Source organism: Lynx canadensis, chromosome C1, assembly GCF_007474595.2.
Source record: "Lynx canadensis isolate LIC74 chromosome C1, mLynCan4.pri.v2, whole genome shotgun sequence".
Lineage (NCBI taxonomy): Eukaryota > Metazoa > Chordata > Mammalia > Carnivora > Felidae > Lynx > Lynx canadensis.
In genome coordinates, this window is record NC_044310.1 from 100,132,233 (window position 1) to 100,155,301 (window position 23,069).

A 23,069-nucleotide genomic window follows, 5' to 3' on the forward strand; every position below is an offset into this window, starting at 1 on the left:
CAATGTTGGAGCTTGGAAATTACATGAAAATTTGACTCTTGTTCTTGCTGCCAGGCCCTTTAGAATGAAGGTTGGGAACACTTATTTTTCTGGAATCATGATTCTGTAACAACTTTATTTGAAAAAAGTGATCTATTTTAATTATTTCTTTATAATGGAGAGCTGTATAGAGTTTAGATTTCCATTGAGAAATTAGCATTTAATGCTGAACATTAAATTTAACTTCACTGTTCTCTCATTTCATGCTCTATCTATAATATAAATTACCTCCTTGTGAGGGGGATAATTTGGCTGGAGTTCCACAGTGACCTACACAAAAGGAGATGGCCAAACGACGTACTACATCTGTTCTCATTCCTTATTTTTAAGACAGATTTTCTGAGGTTTCCGTCAGTACCATTGTCAGAATCCTATAACTTTCCTGAATAATAAGAATTATTATTAATTTAAAATTTAATTATGAGTTGAAGAAAGTGAAGAAAGACTGCAGGACTTTTTTCTTAAATCACAAAACCTCAAACTCAGATCGAGCTGAAAGTGAGAAGGCATTCAACGATCATGGTCTTGAACATTTTATAAATTTAATTTTCACTTACTTTCTCTGTGTATATTCACACAAATACACATTTTATTTGAGTTTAGATCATAACTAATTATTTACCTATTTTTTTAAAGCTTTTTCTTTTTCTTTTTCTTTTTCTTTTGGTTGAGCTCTGCACGTGTCCCACACATAGGCTTTCCTCCTCTCTTGCTGCCTGAAAACCAACCTATGTTAGCCCCACGTGTTTACCTTCTACAGTATGGTACAGGCTCCGGGGCAAGTTTAAAAATTTTGTGTGGTTTTTTGGATGCTTGCTTTTGTGCCTCTTATTTTTCTCACTCAGCAGTATCTCAGGGAAATACTCTTCCAGATCATCTGATAAAGCTCTAAGTCAGTCTTCCTGATGACTACCTAGTGAAACGTATTTAGTGTAACCTAAAATACATTGGTTACAATGCTATACATAGGTTGTACCATAATTCATTCAATCATTGCCTTATCAATGGTATTTGTTTCCATTATTTTGCTACCATAAACATTTTTAACAATAGTATCCTATTATATATGTCCTCTTGTAGTGAGAATTTTTCTCTGAAAATGATTCTCAAGAATATGATTGCTGGATCAGAGGCTGTGTGTCTTTTTTTTTTTTTTAAACTTATTAATTTATTTTTGAGAGAGAGAGAGAGAGAGAGCACAAACAGGGTAGGGGCAGAGTGAGAGAGGGGGACAGGAGACAGAGAATCCCAAGCAGGCTCCACACTGCCAGCGAAGCTCTATGCGGAGCTCGAACTCACAACCACAAGATCATGACTGGGGCCAAAATCAAGAGTCCGACGCTTAACTGATTGAGCCACCTAGGCGCCCCATGGCTGTATGTGGGACAGATTCTCAAATGTAGGATTGCTGGATCAAAGGGTATATGCATTTTACATTTAATAGTTACTCCCAAAATGTTTTCCAAAAAGACTATAGTTTCATCATATTTCTACCTACAATGTGTGAGAGTACCTAAATGTCTGCAGGTGTAAGTTCTGCTTAATTTTTGATAGACTGATGGTTATAAAGTGTTACTCATTGTTATTTTCATTTGTGTTTTCTGACTAGTGAACTTGAGCATCATTTTCATAAATTTATTGGACATTTAGACTTGCTTTTTTTGCTTTATTTATAATTTTTTATTCATAAGTTTTAAAATTTTTATATATTCAAATATGTCTTCTGTAACATTTGGGTTTACAGTTTTTGTTAAAAAGATTGTCTCCTATATTTTTTATGTCTTCTAGATTTCTAGTAAAGGTTTTTGTAATATTGCTTTTTAAAAAAATTTCATCACGTATAGTGTTAGCTGCAGATTTCTCATCAATTGCCTTTGTCAGGTTGAGGAAATTCCTTCTCTCCCTATTTTACTTAGAGTTTTTATCACGAGTGGATGTTGAGAAATGCCAGATGACTCTTTTTCTTCATCTGTGATGATCATAACATTTTTCACCTTTATTCTGTTAATATGGTAAATTATTGTTAGATTTTCAAATGTTCAACCAACTTTGAATTCCTGGGATAGTCCTTGGCCATAATATATTATCCTCTTTAATGTATAGCTGTGTTTGGTATTAGAGTTATCTGGTTTCATAAAATGAAGTAGGAAATAGTCTCTCTTCCTCTGTTTTCTGAAAGCACTGGTGTTACTTCTTCCTTAAATATTTGATAGATTCACCTACACAACCATCTGGGCTAGAAGTTTTCTTGTGGGAAGATTTTAATAACATATTCAACTATATGTATGTATGTATGTATATACATACATATTTCATACATGTATATTCAACATATCTTATATATGTGATATAAATGTATATATGGATATTCAGATTTTATTTTCATTTTGTGTCAGGTTAATAGTATTCATAAGGAATTTATCCATTTCGTGGAAGTTATCAAAGATTTTGGTGTGCAGTTGTACATGTTACTTTCTTATGCCTTTCATGTTTCTAGGCTTTATAGTGATAACCCCTCTTTCAGTCTTGATACTGGTAATTTGTTTTCTCCTTTTATCAATCCTGGTAGGCATTTATCAGTTTTATTTATCTTTTCAAAGAACTGACTTTTGTCTTTAACTGCATTTAGTAACATTAATTCTATGATTTATGTTTTCTGTCTCATTGATTTCAATTTTTTTTCCTCTTCTGTACTTAGCTCTTTTTAAAGCTTTTACATTGGAACTCTAGGTCTTTGATTTTTACCTCTTTTTTCCCTTAATAAGCATTTTTTTCTGTAAGAATTTTATTTATTTGTTTATTTTTATAAGAATTTTAAAGCTGTAAATTTCATCCCAGAAATTTTAATGTTTTTTTTCATTTTTCAGTTAAAAGTATTTTATAATTTTCCTTAGAATATCCTCTATGACAAATCAGTTATTCCTTTTTTAAAAATATAATTGATTGTCAAATTGGCTTACATACAACACCCAGTGGTCATCCCAAGTGCCCTCCTCCATTCCCATCACCCATTTCCCCCTCTCCCCCACCCCCATCCACCCTCAGTTTTTTCTCTGTATTTAAGAGTCTCTTATGGTTTGCCTCTCTCCCTCTCTGTTTATAACTATTTTTTCTCCTTCCCTTCCCCACTTGTCTTCTGATAAGTTTCTCAAGATCCACATATGAGTGAAAACATCAAATACTATCTTTCTCTGATTTATTTCAATTAGTATAATACCTTCCAGTTCCATCCACGTTGCTGCAAATGGCAGGATTTCATTCTTTCTCATTGCCAAGTAGTATTCCATTGTATATATAAACCACATCTTTATCCATTTATCGATTGGTGGACATTTGGGCTCTTTCCATAATTTGGCTATTGTTGAAAGTGTTGCTATAAACATTGGGGTACAAGTGCCCCTATGCATCAGTACTCCTGTATCCCTTGGGTAAATTCCTAGCAGTGCTATTGCTGGGTCATAGGGTAGTTCTATTTTTAATTTTCTGAGGAACCTCCACACTGTTTCCCAGAGTGCCTGCACCAGTCTGCATTCCCACCAACAGTGCAAGAGGGTTCCCGTTTCTCCACATCCTCGCCAGCATCTGTATTTTCCTGCAAATCAGTTATTCCGATTGTGTTGTTTAATTTGCCAAATTTTAGAATCAGGGAGGTTTCTTAGATACCTTATTGTTTTGATTTCTAATTTAATTGTGATCAGCGAAGATATTCGGTATAATTTCAATCTCTTCAAATGTATTGTGTCTTGTTTGTGGCTCAGCATATGGTTTTTGTTGGTAAATACACTTGAATCTGTATTCTGCAGTTGTTGGGGTAATGTTCTATGTTAGGTTAAGCTAGTTGGTGGTGTTGTTTAGATTATCTATGTCTTTCTGGATTTTTAATTAAGTTAATTAATGGTATACTTCTTTTATGAGTTGCTGAGATGAAGTATTAAACTATTTCCAACTGTGATTATGGAATTATCTACTTCACTCTATTTCTGTCAGATTTTTGCTTCCTGTATTTTGAAGCTTTACTGTTAGGTATTACATGTTTATGATTTGTCTTTCTGATGACTTTACCCTTTTATCATTATGATGTGCTCCTCTTCATGTCTGGTAATATTTTTGCTTGGAAGTTTGTTTTATCAGATGTTAATCTAGCTACTCCACCTTTCTTATGCTTACTACTTTCTTGATGTATTCTTTTTACTTTCAGCCTAACCATATTATAATTTTAGTTCTTTTGAAGACAGCATGTAGTTGGACTTTGCCGGTATGAAAATAACTGCCTTCTAATCAATTAACATGAAATGTAATTATTGGCTGCAGTCTGATTTAAGTTCTGTTTTTTTTTAATTTATTTTATTTTATTTTTTAAATTTACATCCAAGTTAGTTGGCATGTAGTGCAACAATGATATCAGCAGTAGATTCTTTAATGCCCCTTACCCATTTAGCCCATCTCCCTTCCTACAACCCCTCCAGCAACCCTCTGTTTGTTCTCCATATTTAAGAGTCTCTTCTGTTTTGTCCCCCTCCCTGTTTTTATATTATTTTTGCTTCCCTTCCCTTGTGTTCATCTGTTCCGTGTCTTAAAGTCCTCATTTGAGTGAAGTCATATGATATTTGTCTTTCTCTGACTATTTTCGCTTAACATAATACCCTCTATTTCCATCCACGTAGTTGCAAATGGCAAGATTTCATTCTTTTTGATTGCCGAGTAATACTCCATTGTGTGTGTGTGTACATGTATATACACATATATATACATATGTGTATGTGTGTGTATACATATATATACATGTGTGTGTATGTATGTATATATATGTATACACACACACACGAAATATTAAACTGTTTCCAACTGTGATTGTGGAATTATCTATTTCACATACATACACACACACACCACATCTTTATCCATTCATCCATTGATGGACATTTGGGCTCTTTGCATACTTTGGCTATTGTTGATAGTGCTGCTATCAGTTGGGGTGCATGTGCCCCTTTGAAACAGAATACCTGTATCCCTTGGATAAATACCTAGTAGTGCAATTGCTGGGTTGTAGGGTAATTCTATTTTTAATTATTTGAGGAACCTCCATACTGTTTTCCAGAGTGGTTGCACCAGTTTGCATTCCCACCAACAGTGCAAAAGAGATCCTCTTTCTCCGCATCCTCGCCAACATCTGTCGTTGCCTGAGTTGTTAATGTTAGCCATTCTGACAGGTGTCAGGTGGTATCTCATTGTGGTTTTGATTTGTATTTCCCTGATGATGAGTGGTGTTGAGCATTTTTTCATGTGTCAGTTGGCCATCTGGATGTCTTCTTTGGAGAAGTGTCTATTCATGTCTTTTGCCCATTTCTTCACTGGATTATTTGTTTTTTGGGTGTTGAGTTGGATAAGTTCTTTATAGATATTGGATACTAACCCTTTATCTGATATGTCGTTTGCAAATATCTTCTCCCATTCTGTCGGTTGCCTTTTAGTTTTGCTGATAGTTTCATTCTTCGCTGTGCAGAAGCTTTTGATTTTGATGAGGTCCCAATAGTTCATGTTTGCTTTTGTTTCCCTTGCCTCTGGAGACATGTTGAGTAAGAAGTTGCTGCAGCCAAGATCAAAGAGATTTTTTTGCCTGCTTTCTCCTGGAGGATTTTGGTGGCTTCCTGTCTTACATTTAGGTCTTTCATCCATTTTGAGTTTATTTTTGTGTATGGTGTAAGAAAGTGGTCTAGGTTCATTTTTCTGCATGTCGCTGAACAGTTTTCCCAGCACCACTTGCTGAAGAAACTGTCTTTATTCCATTGGCTATTTTTTCCTGCTTTGTCAAAGATTAGTTGGCTGTATGTTTATGGGTCCATTTCTGGGTTCTCTGTTCTATTCCGTTGATCTGAGTGTCTGTTCTTGTGCCAGTACCATACTGTGTTGATGATTACAGCTTTGTAATACAGCTTAACGTCCAGGATTGTGATGCCTCCTGCTTTGGTTTTCTTTTTCAAGATTGCTTTGGCTATTCGGGGTCTTTTCTGGTTCCATACACATTTTAGTATTGTTTGTTCTAACTCTGTGAAGAATACTGGTGTTATTTTGATAGGTATTGCTTTGAATATATAGATTGCTTTCGGTAGTATTGACATTTTAACAATATTTGTTCTTCCTATCCAGGAGCATGGAATATTTTTCCATTTTTTTTTGTGTGTCTTCTTCAATTTCTTTCTGTAGTTCTTCAGAAGCTTTCTATAGTTTTCAGTGTATAGATTTTTCACCTCTTTGGTTAGATTTATTACTAAGTATTTTATGGTTTTTGGTGTAAGTTCTGTTTTTCCTTCCTTCATTTCCTTTGTCCTAACATCTTTTGAATTGACAAATGTTGTAGAATTCTGCTTTAGTTTATTAGTGCTTTTATTTAACTAATTTATTATATTTTGGGGGTGGTTGCTATAAAATCGTGGGGTACAAAATTAATTTTTCATTTAACAGAGTTAATATTGTACTACTTATGTATAGTAACATTTCAACCCTACTTTTCCATTCATCTCCTCCCTCCCATCCTTTATATGCCATAGTTGTGAAATGAATTGCATTTAATCCACTCTAAATCTCAAAACGCATTATTAAAATATTAGTTTAAACAGACCTATTTACTTTATAGAATTGAGGAGAATGATATTCTAGTATTTACCCAGGGAGTTACTATATCTAGTACTCTTTATTTCTCTCTGAAGATCTGACCTTTCTTTAATCTGGTACCACTTCATTTCAGTCTGAAGAACCTTAGTATTTCTTGTAATGCTCATTTGTAGGCTTGAATTCTCACTTGAATTTCTTTGTTTGAAAAGTGTTTTATAAAAAAGTTTTTTATTCTTAAAGGATTTTATTTTTAGTGTATGTAAAATTTTTAATTGGTGAGTTTTTCTACCCTTCAAAAACATTGTTTCTTTCTCCTATGTTTTCCATTGTTTCTGATTAAGGCATAATTTAAATGATTGTTGTCATATACATATATAGTCTTTTTCCTCTGAATCCTTTTAAGATTTTTTTTTATTTTTGGTTTTCAGGAGTTCAATTAAGAGGTGCCTCAGGTTTATTTTGGTTGTTGTTGCTTTTGTATCCTCCTTAGGCTTTGTTGATGAGCTTGTTGAATCTGAATATTTAGGTCTTTCACCAAATATAATGGTAACATTTTGGCCATTAATTCTTCAAATGTTTTTTTCTTCCCCTTTCTTTACCTCCTTCTGAAATGCCATTTACTTGTATTTCAGAATTTTTGTTTTTGTGTCATGGTCCCTGAAGTCTTTGTTTATATTTTTCAATCTTTTTTTTTTCCTATGTTCTTCAGACTGAATAATTTCCACTGATCTGTCTTCATGTCTTCATGACTCTTTCCTAAGTTGCTCTAATCTGCTCTTAAACCCAGGCAGTGGAGTTTTTAGAATTTTGATCTGATTCTTTCTCATTCTGTTTCTGAGATAGAGATTTTCTGTCTTTTCATTCATTGTGAACACACCTGTATTTCATAAAGCACAGTTAGAATACCTGGTTTAAAGTCTTACTATTTCTAACACTTGGGCCATCTTGGAGTTGGTGTCATTGATTAGCTTTTCACTTGAGGCTAGGTAACATTTTGAATGAATCTGGGACATTCTGAAAGTTTTGTTATGGAAATTCTGGATTCTGTTATGATTAGGTGTGTGTGTGTGTGTGTGTGTGTGTGTGTGTGTGTGTGTGTGTGTGAGAGAGAGAGAGAGGGAGAGAGAGAGAGATTTAAGTAGTCCTTTAACTTCATTCTTAGTTGGATTCAAACTTCAAACAATGTCTCAATTCATTTCATTTCTTTATCTTTAACCTGTATTGCTCCAGAGCATTGTTTCTGTTCTCAAGCATTCCTGATTCGCATGGCAGCCAGGGACAAACTTCATATACAGAACTAGAGTCTTCCCCTTTCTTGCTCTTTTCTCCCCAGCATTCTTTCTCCTTCTTTGTTCAGCAGCTGTAATTGCTGCAAAAACTGGCTTCTGATTCTTTAAGACAGAAGGACTGCAAGTTTTCTGTCAGATTTTCTCTGTTCTGCCTAGTATGGGCTTTGAATTTGGGGTAAAAGCTGTAAGAAAGTGTGAAACTTACCCCATACTTGCCCATATTTGCAAGTTTCCACTGTCCTTGGAATCTGACCACTTTTGTTTTATTCTCCAGTGACTTTAGGCCAGTTTGTATTTCATCTAGAGTTTATAATTTTTTTCTGCAGGAAAGATTAGTTAAGTCATTAGAAGATCTCTGGGTCATAATGAGAGCAGAAATTAGAAAAAATTTGTTAGATTTATTCATAGATTCTTGGTTTTTAATTTTCTGCAGGAGAGGTTAGTTAAGTCATTAGAAGATCTCAGGGTCATAATGAGAGCAGAGATTAGAAAAATTTTGTTAGATTTATTCATAGATTCTTTGTTTAAAAAACACTATAGTAAATGGTATTATTTAAATTTTTTCATTCCCTACTGCTGGAACATAGAATATAGTTGTTTTTGTAAACTTATTTTGAATTCGGTGATCTTGCTGAATTTGAATCCTCTTGTTTAATAGCAGTAATTTATCAGAGATTTCTTTATATACAGGCATCTCACCTATGAATAGGGACAGTTTTGGTTTTACCCCCTCCCCCTTACTTTACTGGCTAGAACTTACAGCAATAGTATTGAATAGAAATAGTGACCAAGGATACTCTTGTTTAGTGGAAAGTGAGTTTTTACCATTAAGTGTGATGCTAGTCATAAGACATTTCTATTATTGCTAATATTTTAAGAGGTTCTTTTTTAAAATTATGTATTGTTGAACTTTTTCCAAGCAATTTTTCTGTAGGTATCAAAATGTTGACAAGAATTTTGTTCCTAAATCTTTTTATTCCAGACATCCACATGGATTTGTTTTAAATGAGAAACCATTATAGCATTCAAGGAACAAATCCAGTTTGATCAGGATGTACTATTCTGTTTCTATATTGCTGGATTTTAGTTGCTGATATGTTGTTTGGGGTCATTGTATCTTTTTCACACATGAGATTGGTCTGCACTTTTTAATACTCTTGTCTGGCTTTGATATCTAGGTTCTCTTTCAAAACATGTTGGGTAGTGATTCTTCTCATGAAGAGTCTGTTTAAGATATTTACTAATTTAATTTAATTTAATTTAATTTAATTTAATTTAATTTAATTTAATTTTGTAATCCCAAGATTCTTGGTAGACACTTCTGGTAAAGTTACTTGGTTCCAGATTTTATTTTGAGTAAGTTTTGATACTGCTGATGTACTGTCTTTTGACAATAAGTTACATTAATTAGATCATGTTTCTGTTTTCTATTTAAGTAAATTTTAGTAATTTATGTGTTCATAAGCCTCTGTCCATCAGGCACAGTATATATTACACTCTTGTATTATTTGTTTACTCTCTGTGTTATCTGTTATGTATTTTCCTTTTTATACTGATATCATACATTCAGTAAAAGATAGCATTTAAATTTTTGCTGAACTCTCCTAAGCAATATACTATAGATATGTTAGATGAATAACACAGTTTTTGTTTATTTTTTAATAGGAAGTACAAAAAGTGAATCTTTGTAGCATGGTACATTTATAAACATGATCTTATTTAATTCTAACAATATCCATGTGAAATAGATATCTTTATAGATGAGGGAATTGGACATCAAAAGGGCACACCTGGGTTTGTCTCCTGACATTTGATCAGTGCTTCTATCAATTTTCTTTTCTTCTAAGTTTTTATTTAAATTCCAGTGAGTTAAAATACAGTGTAATATTAGTTTCAGATGTACCATATAATGATTCCACACTTTTTTTACATCATCTGATGTTCACAACAGGTATACTCCTTAATCTCCATCACCTATTTAGCCCATCCCCGACCTGCCTTCCCTCTGGTAATCATCAGTTTGTTCTGTATAGTTGAGTCTGTTTCTTGGTTTTTTCTCTCTTTCTGTCGTCCTGTCCTTGCTTGTTTTGTTCCTTAGATTTCACATATTAATAAAATCACATAGTATTTGTGATTTCTCTGATGGACCTATTTCGCTTAGTATGATACTCTCTCATTCCATCCATGTCATTGCAGATGGCAAGATTTCATTCTTTGTTATGGCTGAGTAATATTCCATTTTGTGTGTGTGTGAATGAATGTGTATATGTGTGTGTGTGTGTGTATGTGTGTGTGTGTGTATGTATGTATGTATGTGTCTACGTTTGCATATATATATGTATGTATGTGTGTATTTGTATACATACACACCACTTCTTTATCCATTCATCAGTCGAAGGACACTTGGGCTACTTCCATAATTTGGCTATAGTAGATAATGCTGCTATAAACATTGCAGTCCATGTACCTCTCTGAATTAGTAATTTTGTGCTCTCTGGGTAAATACCTCATAGTGCAATTGCTGGATCATAGGGTAGTTCTATTTTTAACTTTTTGAGGAAGCTCCATAGTGTTTTCCAGAGTACCAGATTGTACCAGATTGCATTCCCACCAACAGTGCAGGAGGGTTCCCCTTTCTCCATATCCTTGCCAATGCCTGTTGTTTCTTATGTTGTTGATTTTAGCCATTCTGACAGGTGTGAGGTGATAACCTCATTGTAGTTTTGATTTGCATTTCCCTCATGGTAAGTGATGTTGAGTATCTTTTCATGTGTCTGTTGGCCATCTGTATATCTTCCTTGGAAAAATGTCTGTTCATGTCTTCTGCCCATTTTTTAATTGGATTATTCATTTTTGGGGTGTTGAGTTTTATAACTTCTTTATATATTGAATATTAACCCTTTTTCAGCTGTTATTTGCAAATAACTTCTCCCATTCCATAGGTTGTCTTTTAGTTTTATTGATTGTTTCCTTCACTGTGCAGTAGCTTTTTATTTTGATGAAGTCCCAATAGTTTATTTTTGCTTTTGTTTGCCTTGCCTCGGGAGACGTATCTAGAAAGAAGTTGCTATGGCCAATGTCAAAGAAGTTACTGCCTGTACTCTTTTCCAGGATTTTTATGGTTTCAGGTTTCACATTTAGGTCTTTAATCCATTTTGAATTTATTTTTGTGTATGGTGTAAGAAAGTGGTCCAGTATCATTCTTCTGCATGTTGCTGTCTGGTTTCCCAAGTCCATTTATTGAAGAGAAGGTCTTGGATATTCTTTCCTGCTTTGTTGAAGATTGTTTGACCATATAGTTGTGGGTTCATATCTGGGTTTTCTATTCTGTTCTATTGTTCCATGTGTCTATTTTTTGTGCCAGTACCATACTGTTCTGATCACTACAGCTTTGTCATATAACTTGAAGTCCAGAATTGTGATGCTCCCAGGTTTGCTTTTCTTTTTCATGGTTGTTTTGACTATTTGGGGTCTTTTGTGGTTCCATACAAATTTTAGGACTGTTTGTTCTAGCTGTGTGAAAAATGCTATTGATATTTTGATAGGGCTTGCACTAAATATGTAGATTGCTTGGGTAGTATAGACATTTTAATGATATTTGTTTTTCTAATCCAAGAGCATGGACTGTCTTTCCATTTCTTTGTGTCTTCTTAAGTTTCTTTCATCAATGTTTTATTTTTATTTATTTATTTTTTAAAAAAATTTTTTTTAATGTTTATTTATTTTTGAGACAGAGAGAGACACAGCATGAATGGGGGAGGGGCAGAGAGAGAGGGAGACACAGAATTGGAAGCAGGCTCCAGGCTCTGAGCCATCAGCCCAGAGCCCGACGCGGGGCTCGAACTCGTGGACCGCGAGATCGTGACCTGAGCTGAAGTCAGACGCTTAACCGACTGAGCCACCCAGGCGCCCCATCATCAATGTTTTATATTTTTCAGAGTATTAGGTCTTTGACCTCTTTAGTTAGGTTTATTCCTAGGTATGTTGTTACTTCTGGTGCAGTTGTAAATGGGATTGATTTCCTTAATTTCTCTTTTTGCTGCTTCATTATTGTTGTATAGAAACGCAACAGATTTCACTCAGTTTTTACTGTCAGAGGACAAGTTGGGACTGCATTGTTGTGATTTTCAGTGGAATGGCACATGGCAGGTACCCAGATGTTTTGTTACAAAGTAGAAGGCATCCGTGTGCAATCAACATGATATGAGATCATCAGAAAAAAGAAGGCTTGTGTTTAAGAAGATCAGGGTGTTTTCATGGAGTGCTTTAATTTGCTTTTATAAAGAAGTATGATACTAATTGGTGATACAAATGGGGTAGGGCATTTTGAGTGGAGGAAGTAGTCTAACCAAAAGGAGATGTGGAGATGAGAAAATATAGGAGATGAGAAAATATAGGGGAGAAAATTGAACTTTTAGAGGAAGGGCTGGTGATGAAATATGGGGAACCAGTATATAAGAACCTCCAAATGCCTCTGCTAATCCTTTAAGTAAGGAGATTTATGAAAGGGCAGAAGTGGCATTTCTGTAAAGAGGCTTAACCTTTAACTGGAAAGCTTGCCTTGGAGTTAACTGAGATAAATTTTATTATCTGGAGATTGAAGGAAGATCTTGAGAGAGTGTATTTGAAATTCTTTTCTCTTCTCTGTAAAAGTAGGAAAATGTACATAGGAAATAAGGTTACTTCACTTCTGGAGGGTTAACTCATAGAACAGATTGGAAGCACTTGGAGTTTTTTGCCTTCCTGAAGGCAACAGCGTTCAAAGGCAGCGTTGTTTAACCCCTACATTAGATTGAATTCTCTTGCTCTGTACATCCATCCAACAGAACCATGCGTGTTTTGTTCACCACCATATTCGTATCACTTAATGTGGTGACTGCGGTCAAATGACACCTATCCCAGATAGAAGTCTGATAAGCAATAGTATGATTCTTCCATGGTTGGCAAAAGCACAGTGAATGAAGCTAAACTGAGCCCCGCAAAAACACAAAACAAAACAAAACAAAACAAAACAAAACCATATTTGGAAGGTTCCATTAAAAACAGAGCAGAAGGAACCACACAGAGATTAAGTTTCCTAGCCAACAGTTTTGGTATCCTCCACGTAAACCTCAAACTGCCGTGTCACTGAATTTCTTCAGCTTGACCCCAGAAGGAAATTCTATTATACGTAGCTCAGTGAAGGGTTCTAAGAGGAAATTGTCTACTTGGGGTAAATACGTAATTTAGATGGGCCTCTCATTATTCAAGAAGGAGTAAGGAGGTAAAAATTAGGACCTTTAAAAAACAAACAGAATGAAAGAGACAAAAAGAAAAAAACCCCACCCAAAACAGATCCTTAACTACGGAAGACAAACAGATGGTTACTAGAGGGAAAGTGGGTAGCTGGTAGGTGAAATAGGTGATGATTAAGAGTACTCTTATCATAGGGTGCCTGGGTTGGCTCAGTCAGTTGAGTGTCCAACTCTTGTTTCAGCTCAGGTCATGATCTCAGTTTCATGAGTTCAAGCCCCACATCGGGCTCTGCACTGGCAGCGTGGAGACTGTTGGGATTCACTCTCTCTCCCCCTCTCTCTGCCCCTCCCCAACTTGCACTGTCTCTGTCTCTCTCAAATAAATAAACTCCAAAAAAAAGTACACTTATAATGTGAGTACTGAGTAATGTGTAGAATTGTTGAGTCATGTACTCAACTGATTTTAAACATATGCTTGCTTCGCTTGAAATTTTCAATCATGTTGAACTTAAAGCACTTATAAGACATCATCATAAAATTTAAGGGGAATAACCAACTAGAAAAATGCTAATAGCACTAGTGGTATTAATAGCATATGACTGTCATTCTTAATATATAAATCTGGTTAAAGATAAATGTAAAAAATCTTCAGTCACTTTAGTGATCAAAAACATTTAGATTGGAAATAAGACTGTATTTTCTTACCTAGAAAATTGACAAAAAGAAAATTGTATTGTTTAGGACTGACAAAGTGAAGAAATGATGAACCACATATAGTTGTTAGAATTGGAAATTGTAGTAACTTGGAAGATAGATTGGCAATAGGTTTTAGAAACTTTGAAATATGCTTGCCCTTTGACCTTGTAATTTCACTTCTAGAAATTTATCTTAATACAAATAGGTGAAAGTATTTACAAAGGTTTAATTGTAAGGATGCTCATAGCAGTGATGTTTATATTAATGAAAATAGAATGTACATTAAATACAGAATAGTGGCATGTCCATATACTGAAATGTGACACAGCCATTTGAAATGGTTCTGGAAGTGAACTTTTGAAAAAAAAAAAAAAAAGATAATACTCGTGACGTGAGTGTTCAATGATGTGCATGTGCACACTGGGTGGGGGCAGAGAGAGAGGGAGAGAGAGAATCCCAAGCAGGCTCTGCACTGTCAGCACAGAACCCAACATGGGGCTCAATCTCATGATCCTAATGCCGAAATCAAGAGTCGAACCCTTAACTGGCTGAGCCACCCAGGCGCCCCTACTAAATCTTTAAGAACTTTATAATAGTAATGATTATGAAAGTACTATGATTCATTTAAAATGAATCTGATATTAATGAACAGTTAAATTATTTCCAGAGTTTTGCTATTAAAAAACACTAGAAGAAATGTCCTGCATATGTTGGGAATCATATGTATGTGTACATGTGTGTACATGTATATGTGGTAGGATGTCTTTGGTAGAAAGGCTGGATCAGAGTTATGTGCATTTTTTGTATTGAAAGACACAAAGAGAATATACCAGTAGACATTTCCACAATAAGTGTGTGAGAGTGCATCTTATCTAACATTTTCAAATAGGGTTTATTTTTATCAGATAGAGACAAAATGAAATCTTAATTTTCACTTCACTGATTTTTGAGTGAGGTTGGGTACATTTTATTCAGTGCACAGCTTTCTTATATCTTTTTCTGTTTTCTAGTGGATATTTTATTTTTTTTTATTTTTTTTTTTTTTAAATTTTTTTTTCAACGTTTTTTATTTATTTTTGGGACAGAGAGAGACAGAGCATGAACGGGGGAGGGGCAGAGAGAGAGGGAGACACAGAATCGGAAACAGGCTCCAGGCTCCGAGCCATCAGCCCAGAGCCTGACGCGGGGCTCGAACTCACGGACCGTGAGATCGTGACCTGGCTGAAGTCGGACGCTTAACCGACTGCGCCACCCAGGCGCCCCAACTAGTGGATATTTTAAAGTATACACTAGATTTAAGATTTAAATCAGTCTTCAAGATCTTTTTGTATATTAGCTAAATCAGTACTTTGTCATATATGTTGCAAATACTTTTTGCTACTATTTATGGGAGGCTTTTCTTCAAAGATTTACATGTTTTCTATTATAATAATGGTTTAATTTTTCTCTTATAACTTTGATCCATTTGGAATGTGTTGTGGTATAGAAAGGAAGATAAAAACTGAGCTTTTTTTTTTTTTTTTGAGATGTTTAGGTTTTTGCTCTGACACTGAAGTAATAATTTTATGATAAAGTATAATAAAATATAAAAAGTATTTCCAAATATATGTGAATCTGTCTTCTAGATCTTATTCTGTTACATTAATTAGTGTATTTATTTTAGTTCTGCATCAATTTAATTACTGTGTTATAATTGCTTTACTGTCGGGTTGTACTGGTCCCTTTAGTGTCCTGTTTTTCAGTATCAGCTTTGCTGACATGTTTATTTTCTTTCTATGAAATTTAGAATTATTGTGTCCAGTTTACTTTTTTTGATCTTTGATATTTGGGTTTGCACTAAATTTAGAAATTATTTTAGGGGACATCTTTACATTAAATATTCCTTTCCTGTATAATAAGCTATGTCTTTTCATTTATTTAAATCTTATTCTATGTCAGTCAGTAGAGGTATAGGCTTCTTTTACATGGATTCTGAACATTTAAGGTCACTTAAAAATGCTTAACCTTTTAAATATTTATTGGTACTTTGGGGGACATAAATTCTAGAGGAAAACATAGAAAATGACTTTATGTCTTCTGGGCACCAAAAGATTTCTTTTTTTTTTTTTTAATTTTTTTTTTTAACATTTATTCATTTTTTGAGAGACAAGAGAGAGAGCACAAGCAGGGGAGGGGCAGAGAGAGGGGGAGACACAGAATCTGAAGCAGGCTCCAGGCTCTGAGCTGTCAGCACAGAGCCCTATGCAAGGCTTGAACTCATGAAACGCGAGATCATGACCTGAGCGGAAGTCGGACGCTTAACCGACTGAGCCACCCAAGTGCCCCAAAAGATTTCTAACATAATAAAAAGCCTGGAAGTTGTACAGCTTTGATTAAATACAAAATTTAATGAAATGTTAGAGGCATCACATTAAAATCAAGAATAAGAAAGTATTTCACATTTTTCTGGAGGTTTTAACAAGGGTAACCAAATAGGAAAAAGGAATAATATGAAGATATGGATTGGAGACAAAATTATAGTTAATAGCAGATCATATGATTGCTTTCCTACAAGAAAAAGAAGATGATCAATTGAAAACCCATTGGAATAATAAAGAGTTGAATACATTGGTCAGTTAAAAAATTAAAACGTCTTTTGAACACTAAGGATATGAGGTTGGAAACTGTGCAGAAAGCTCATGCCTTAGTAAAGAACTAAACTAGCCACAGAGTAAAGACAATATAGATTTGTCCTAGCAGAGCTTGGAAACAATCCTTGAAAGAGCTAAGCTGTCCACACGTTATTTAACTGTCAAGAGAAAATTGAAAGTGCTTTAAAGGAAGGTAATAAAATTCATACATTCAGGAGAATGTAACCTATAATCAGGAGGAAAACAATTGTCAGTAGAAACATGCACAAATAACAGGTGATGCAGATTGCAGTAAAGGACTTTAAAATAGTTATTATAAGTATGCTCAGGGATTTAAAGGGAAATATGAACCAGATGAGAAGAGAGATTTTATAAAGGACTGAATGGAATTTGTAGTGCTGAGAAATAATATGAAATAAACAATTCGCTTGACTGGCTCAGCAGCAAATTTGACGCCACGTCAGACAAAATCCATGAACTTGAAGACATGGAGGTAGAAACCACCCAAACGGAAGCACAGAAAGAAAAATGAAAGGAACGTAGCCAGTGTAGCTGGTGACCTGCAGGACAATATCCAGATGTTTAGCATACACATAATGGAGTAGTTGGGGGTGGGGAGGGAGCAGGAAGAGGGCAGAAAAACTATTCGAAGAAGAAATGGCCCCAAATTTTCCACATTCGATGAACTACTATAAACCCATCGGTCCCAGAAACTTGATGAAACCCAAATAAGGTAAAGTAAAGAAGCCTTAATGAATGGGTGAAAATCAATGAAAAGAAAATCTTTTTTTTTTTTTTTTTAACACCAGAGGAAAAATGACATTACGCACAAGGAACAAGGTTAGAAGTACTGCTTGCTTCTTGTCTGAAGCAGTACAAGCCAGAAGACAATGGAATGCATCTTGAAAGTGCTGAAAGAGAACAGTCAGTCTAGAATTCTGTGATCACTGACAATAGTTTTCAAAACCATAAGAGACTCTTAAATACTGAGAATAAACAGGGTTGGTGGGGGGTGGGGGAGAGGGCAAAGTGGGTGATGGGCATTGAGGAGGGTACTTGTTGGGATGAGCACTGGGTGTTGTATGGAAACCAGTTTGACAAGAAATTATATTTAAAAAAAACCTGAAGGTGAAATCAAGATATTTGAAGACAGACAAAAGCTTAAAGAATTTTTTGCCAACAGGACTCTGTTACCAGAAATGTTAAAGGAACTTTTAATGACATTAGGTGGAAAGGTAGAGCTACATAAAGCAATGGAAGAACAGCTAAAAGAGTAAATACATAAATAAAAAATATAAAAAGCCTGCTTTTTTTTTGTCTTAACAGTTTTCTTTAAAAGATAATTGGCTATTTAAAGCAAGCATAATAACGTCACACTGGAGGTCTGTAATATACGTGGAAGAGAAGTGTGTGATGACACTAGCACAGAGGATGACACGAGGGTATTGTCGTGTTGTTACATTATGTGGGAAGGGCTGTGAGATTTGCAAGTATACTGTGATCGGTTATTGGTACCTATGGTAATCTGTAAAGCAGTCATACACACAAAAAATAAGCCAGTGAAGAAACGGAATTACTAAAGAACACTCAGTCCAGATGAAGGCAGGAAAGAGGACTAAAGACCTGATCGTAAAAAATAGACATCAAAAAAGCAAAATATTAAGTCTGTGTTGCTGGAATATAAAATGGTATAGCCAGTTTGCAAAACAGTTTTATACAGTTAAAACAGAATTATTATATGACCCAGAAATTGTACTCCTAAGATAAATACATGACCAAGAGAAATGAAAGCATGTGTTTGTACAGAGGTGGTTCATAACCACCTTATTCCTAATAGCCCCAAACTGTAAACAACGCCAGGGTTTATCTAACAGGTGCATAACTAAATAGTTGTGGTATTAAAACAATGGAGCACCACCTTGTAATAAAAAGAATTGAACTACTGGAGATGGCAATATAGATGAATCTCAGAGATGTGGTGCATGAAAGAGTCAAATGCCCAAGAATGTATACTGTGTGATTATGTTCACATAAAATTCTGGAACATACAGAACTAATGAATAATGTGAGAAAGTAGATGAATGGTTTGTTTGAGACTGGGTGGAGGGAAAGTGTGATTTGACTGCAATGGTGTATAAGGACAGGATTGGAGAGATTGGCTTGATTCTTACCCCAGTGTATTCATTTGCCAAAACTCTTGAAACTCTGTGTCTAAATTGATGCATTTCTGCATCAATTAATAGTCATACCTCAGTGTGTTTCTTTGAAAAGAAAAATAAATAGACCAGAGTTGACTGAGGGGCTATGAAAAAAAAAAGCCACAAAAAATATCACTGATCTGTAATTGAAGACATTCTTAAATTTGAAAAAATATTAGACACAAAACGTTTGGAAAACATAGAAAATTAAAAACAGAAATAAATGACCAATCAATATATAAAGTGAAGTTAAATCCTAATGTAGTAATTCAAATTATGCTTGTGTAGGTATGAAATTTTCTGAAAGACTAGATGAGAAAGAACAAAGATTAGCTTTGGAGCTGGGAAGTAATGGAAGAAGTACAGGACTTAGAGGGAGACTTTTTACTTTGTGCTATGTTCCATATCTTTTTTTTTCTTTAAGTTTTTATTTAAATTCCAGTTAGTTAACATGCAGTGTAATATTACTTTCAGGTGTGCATCATGGTGAGTCAGCACTTCCGTACCATCACCTGATACTCATCACGACAAGTGCACTCCTTAATTCCCATCACCTCTTCAGCCCATCCCCACATCCCTTCCCCTCCGGGAACCATCTGTTCTCTGTAGTTAAAAGTCTGTTTCATATCTTTTGAATTTTAAATCATTGACTCTGTGACCTTTCCCTTCTCCCCCATTGAGTGAAATGTAACAAAAATAAGATTTCACATTAAAATAAAAATTAAGGAAACCATTGCATTTATTTTTTGCCAAATAGGGAAGGCTTTATTTATTTTTTTATAATGTCACCTCTTGTGGATAAGGATGTGGGAAGGTCATTCTTACATCACAGCTTTCCTTGTACCTAGCATCCTTGAAGAAGCGTCTATCAGTATCTATCAGAATCCCTTAAAACCTATTCCTTTTGACCCAGCAATTCCACCTCTGGCAGTTTACTATAAGGAAGTAATTGGAGGCACGGACTGAGACATATATGAAATGGTATTTATCATAGCATATTTCATGAAAACAGAGACATAAGTACATATTGAATGTCCAAGAGGAACGTGATTGGGTAAGCAGATTTTGGTAGTACATAAGAAAGTAATGTGCACCCGCTTAAATGGTGTCATGGGGAAAATATTTACGTTACACTAAATTTAAAAAACATGTTATGCCGTTCATATAATGAGGGTAACCAGTAAGCGTTTTATTTATAAGTGTACAATTAAGGGTACAATTACACTCAAGAGTGAATGGAGGAGCAATTAAATTATTTACTTAATTTCTTACATTTAAAGACTGACAAATTAGTTTTATTTTATTGGGTGACCTTTCAAATAGTTCTGTTCAAAAATGATTTCCCAAAATGAAACCATTTCTAAACACACACAGACCTATATCCTTGTATATTTATCCAAATTTGAAATTATTGGCACCTTCAGTTGACTCTTTTGTATGCTTTTATTTGAGAAGGTATTCTCTCTACAGTTGCTCAGAGGAAGTTCTGCTCAAAAGTAGAATATTCTCACTTCTCCATTTTTTTGCAATTTAAAATGTATAAATATTTTAGCCTGGCTATTTTCACAGATGTGATTCTTTTCACTCAGAGTATTTTCTGCATAAAACTTTTTTTTTTTAATTCAAGCATAATGAACATACCTTGTTATATTAGTTTCAGGTATATGTTATAGTGATTCAGCAGTTCTAAACATTTCTCAGTGTTCATCAGCCAGTCTGCCCACCCACCTCTCCTCTGGCAACCACTAGTTTGTGCTCTGTATTTAAGAGTTTTTGTTTTTTGTATCTTTTCCTTTGTTCATTTTTGTTCCTTTGTTTTCCTTTGTAAATTCCATATACGAGTGAACTCATGGTATTTGTCTTTCTCTGACTTACTTCACTTAGCATTATACTCTCTAGATGCAACCATGTTGTTGCAAATGGCAAGATTTAATTTTTTATAGTTGAGTAATATTTCATTGTATCTATATCTATATATATATACCATATCTTTTTAATCCAGTGGAAAAATTGGGTTGCTTCTCTATCTTGGCTTTTGTAAATGATGTTGCAGTAAACGTATGGGTGCATATATCTTTTTGAATTAGCATTTTCATATTCTTTGGGTAAATACCCAGTAGTAGAATTACTAGATCATATGGAAATTCTATTTTTAACTTTTGAGGAACCTCCATAGTGTTTCCACAGTGGCTGCATCAGCTTGCATTCCCATCAGTGGTGTCAGAGGGTTCCTGTTTCTTCACATCCTCTTCTTTCTTGTGTCGTTGATTTTAGCCATTCTGACAGGTGTGATGATGAGTGATGTTGAGCATCTTTTCATGTATCTGTTGGCTCTTGTTCTGTTTTCTTTGGAAAATTGTCCATTCAAATCCACTGTCCATTTTTTAATTGGATTATTTGGGGGTTTTTTGGTGTAAAACTTCTATTTTTAATTGGCTTTAGTATTTCTTCCAATTTAGCTGATGCAAAATCATAAGTCTTCTCAATTTTTTTCCACTGAAGTATATATAAATATATTTAATTTAAAATAGGAGCTCCATCAAGAGTCTTCCTATAAATCAAGATATACCCATTAAACATTATACATTGGTTGAATTTACATCATTTAATTTTTTAGTTCCTCCTTTGCTGAGGTAAATTTCAGTGTCAACCTGTTCACGTGCTTTGTTGTTTTTTTTTAATATGAAATTTATTGTCAAATTGGTTTCCATACAACACCCAGTGCTCATCCCAACAGGTGCCCTCCTCAGTGCCCATCACCCACTTCCCCATCCCTCCCACCCCCCTCCCATCAACTCTCAGTTTATTCTCATTTTTTTAAGAGTCTCTTATGGTTTGACTTCCTCCCTCTCTAACTTTTTTTTTTCCTTCCCCTCCCCCATGGTCTTCTGTTAAGTTTCTCAGGATTCACATAAGAGTGAAAACATATGGTATCTGTCTTTCTCTGTGTGACTTATTTGTTTTTAATCATTGCAGTACACTAAAAACTTTATTTCATTCCTTGAATTCATTGATTAAATATTTTCAATGGACTTTGAACAAAACAAAAACAAAATATAGATCACTTATTATGAAAAACATTTAACACGATGTAGGACACAGGTTGATTTGCCTTGTAAATCAGCAGAAGCTTATCAAACATTTTTAAACTCCAGTTGCTGGTGGTCAGTCCAGAGAGATCATGGTTTTTGCTTGGTTGTTTGTTTTTGTTTTTTGGTAGTCATTACATATTTTCTGTTCAGTTTCTCTGATACACATATGTACATTTTAATATCTACCCCTTTTATTTTTGATTAGTTGAAAATTACAGCATTTTGATGAAATGATGATCTGGTTGTTTTTGGCAGCTCATCACTTCACCAGTGTTATACCTTCTTCTTAGGGTTTTTTTTTTATTTTTTTATTTTTCCAAGTTGTTGGAATATAGGTAGATATCAAATTTAACATTTTAGATCGATCCTGTGAGGTTGGGTGTCAAGTATGTGAACAATCTTGTTTAGAATTTAGTGTTTTGAAAAGTGTTTAAATGCACTTCTTATAAGTGCATTCAATGTTGGAACCTTTGGACAGAAAGTTTTTAGGTAAGAGGAAGCTGTTAGACTTCCTAGGGACTTTGTGTTTATACTTGACCACATTGTAATCCATTCACCGCACTGATGCCTAGGTAATCTTTCTTAATGGTGCGCTTTATTCCTTACATATGATGTCATATTTCTTAAAATCCTTCATGACCTTCCATTACACTCAGAATTTTTTTTTTTTTAATTTAGCATGGCCTTACCAGAATTCTTGTGTAGTCTGGACTGTATCTAGCTGTCGAACCTTATCCTGTATCATTCACTTCCCCTCCCTGAGCTCTAGCCACACCAGCCACCTTCCTTTTCCTCGGGGCCATTGCATTTGTTGTTTCCTCTACTGGAATTTCTCTTCTTCCAGATCTGTTCATCACTGGCTCCTTCTCCTAATGTAGGTTTCAGTGCAAATTGTGTCATTTCAGAAACAGTTTCTCTGAACACTATATATAAAGAACCTTTCCTTTAACTTACCTTCTATCACTAGTACTCAGTATTCTAATTTCTGTATGAAATTATCACTATTTAAAATGGTCTTATTTAATGTAGGAGCAGAAATGTTATATGTCAGGTTCAATACTGTATCTCCCAGAGCATACTAGGCACTTAATATTTGGAAATGAATGACTGTTCTGTGTAGTTTACTGTATCCGTATTTCTTCTTTGATTCTCACTTCTAGCTACAAAAAAAAATTTGTGGTATTTTCCTAGCATATTTTCAAAGCCAATATGAAAATAGCACCAAATAATTAAAGAACTTTATCTATTTTAATGTTTTCTCAAGACAGATAAATAATAA

At 34.6% G+C, this 23,069-nt stretch overlaps 1 protein-coding gene across 3 annotated transcripts in view; it reads left to right on the plus strand.

Annotated features, from left to right (window-relative positions):
• MAN1A2 (mannosidase alpha class 1A member 2) overlaps nucleotides 1-23,069 on the plus strand; it is a 180,151-nt gene that overhangs the window by 82,145 nt on the left and 74,937 nt on the right. The window lies entirely within an intron of this gene.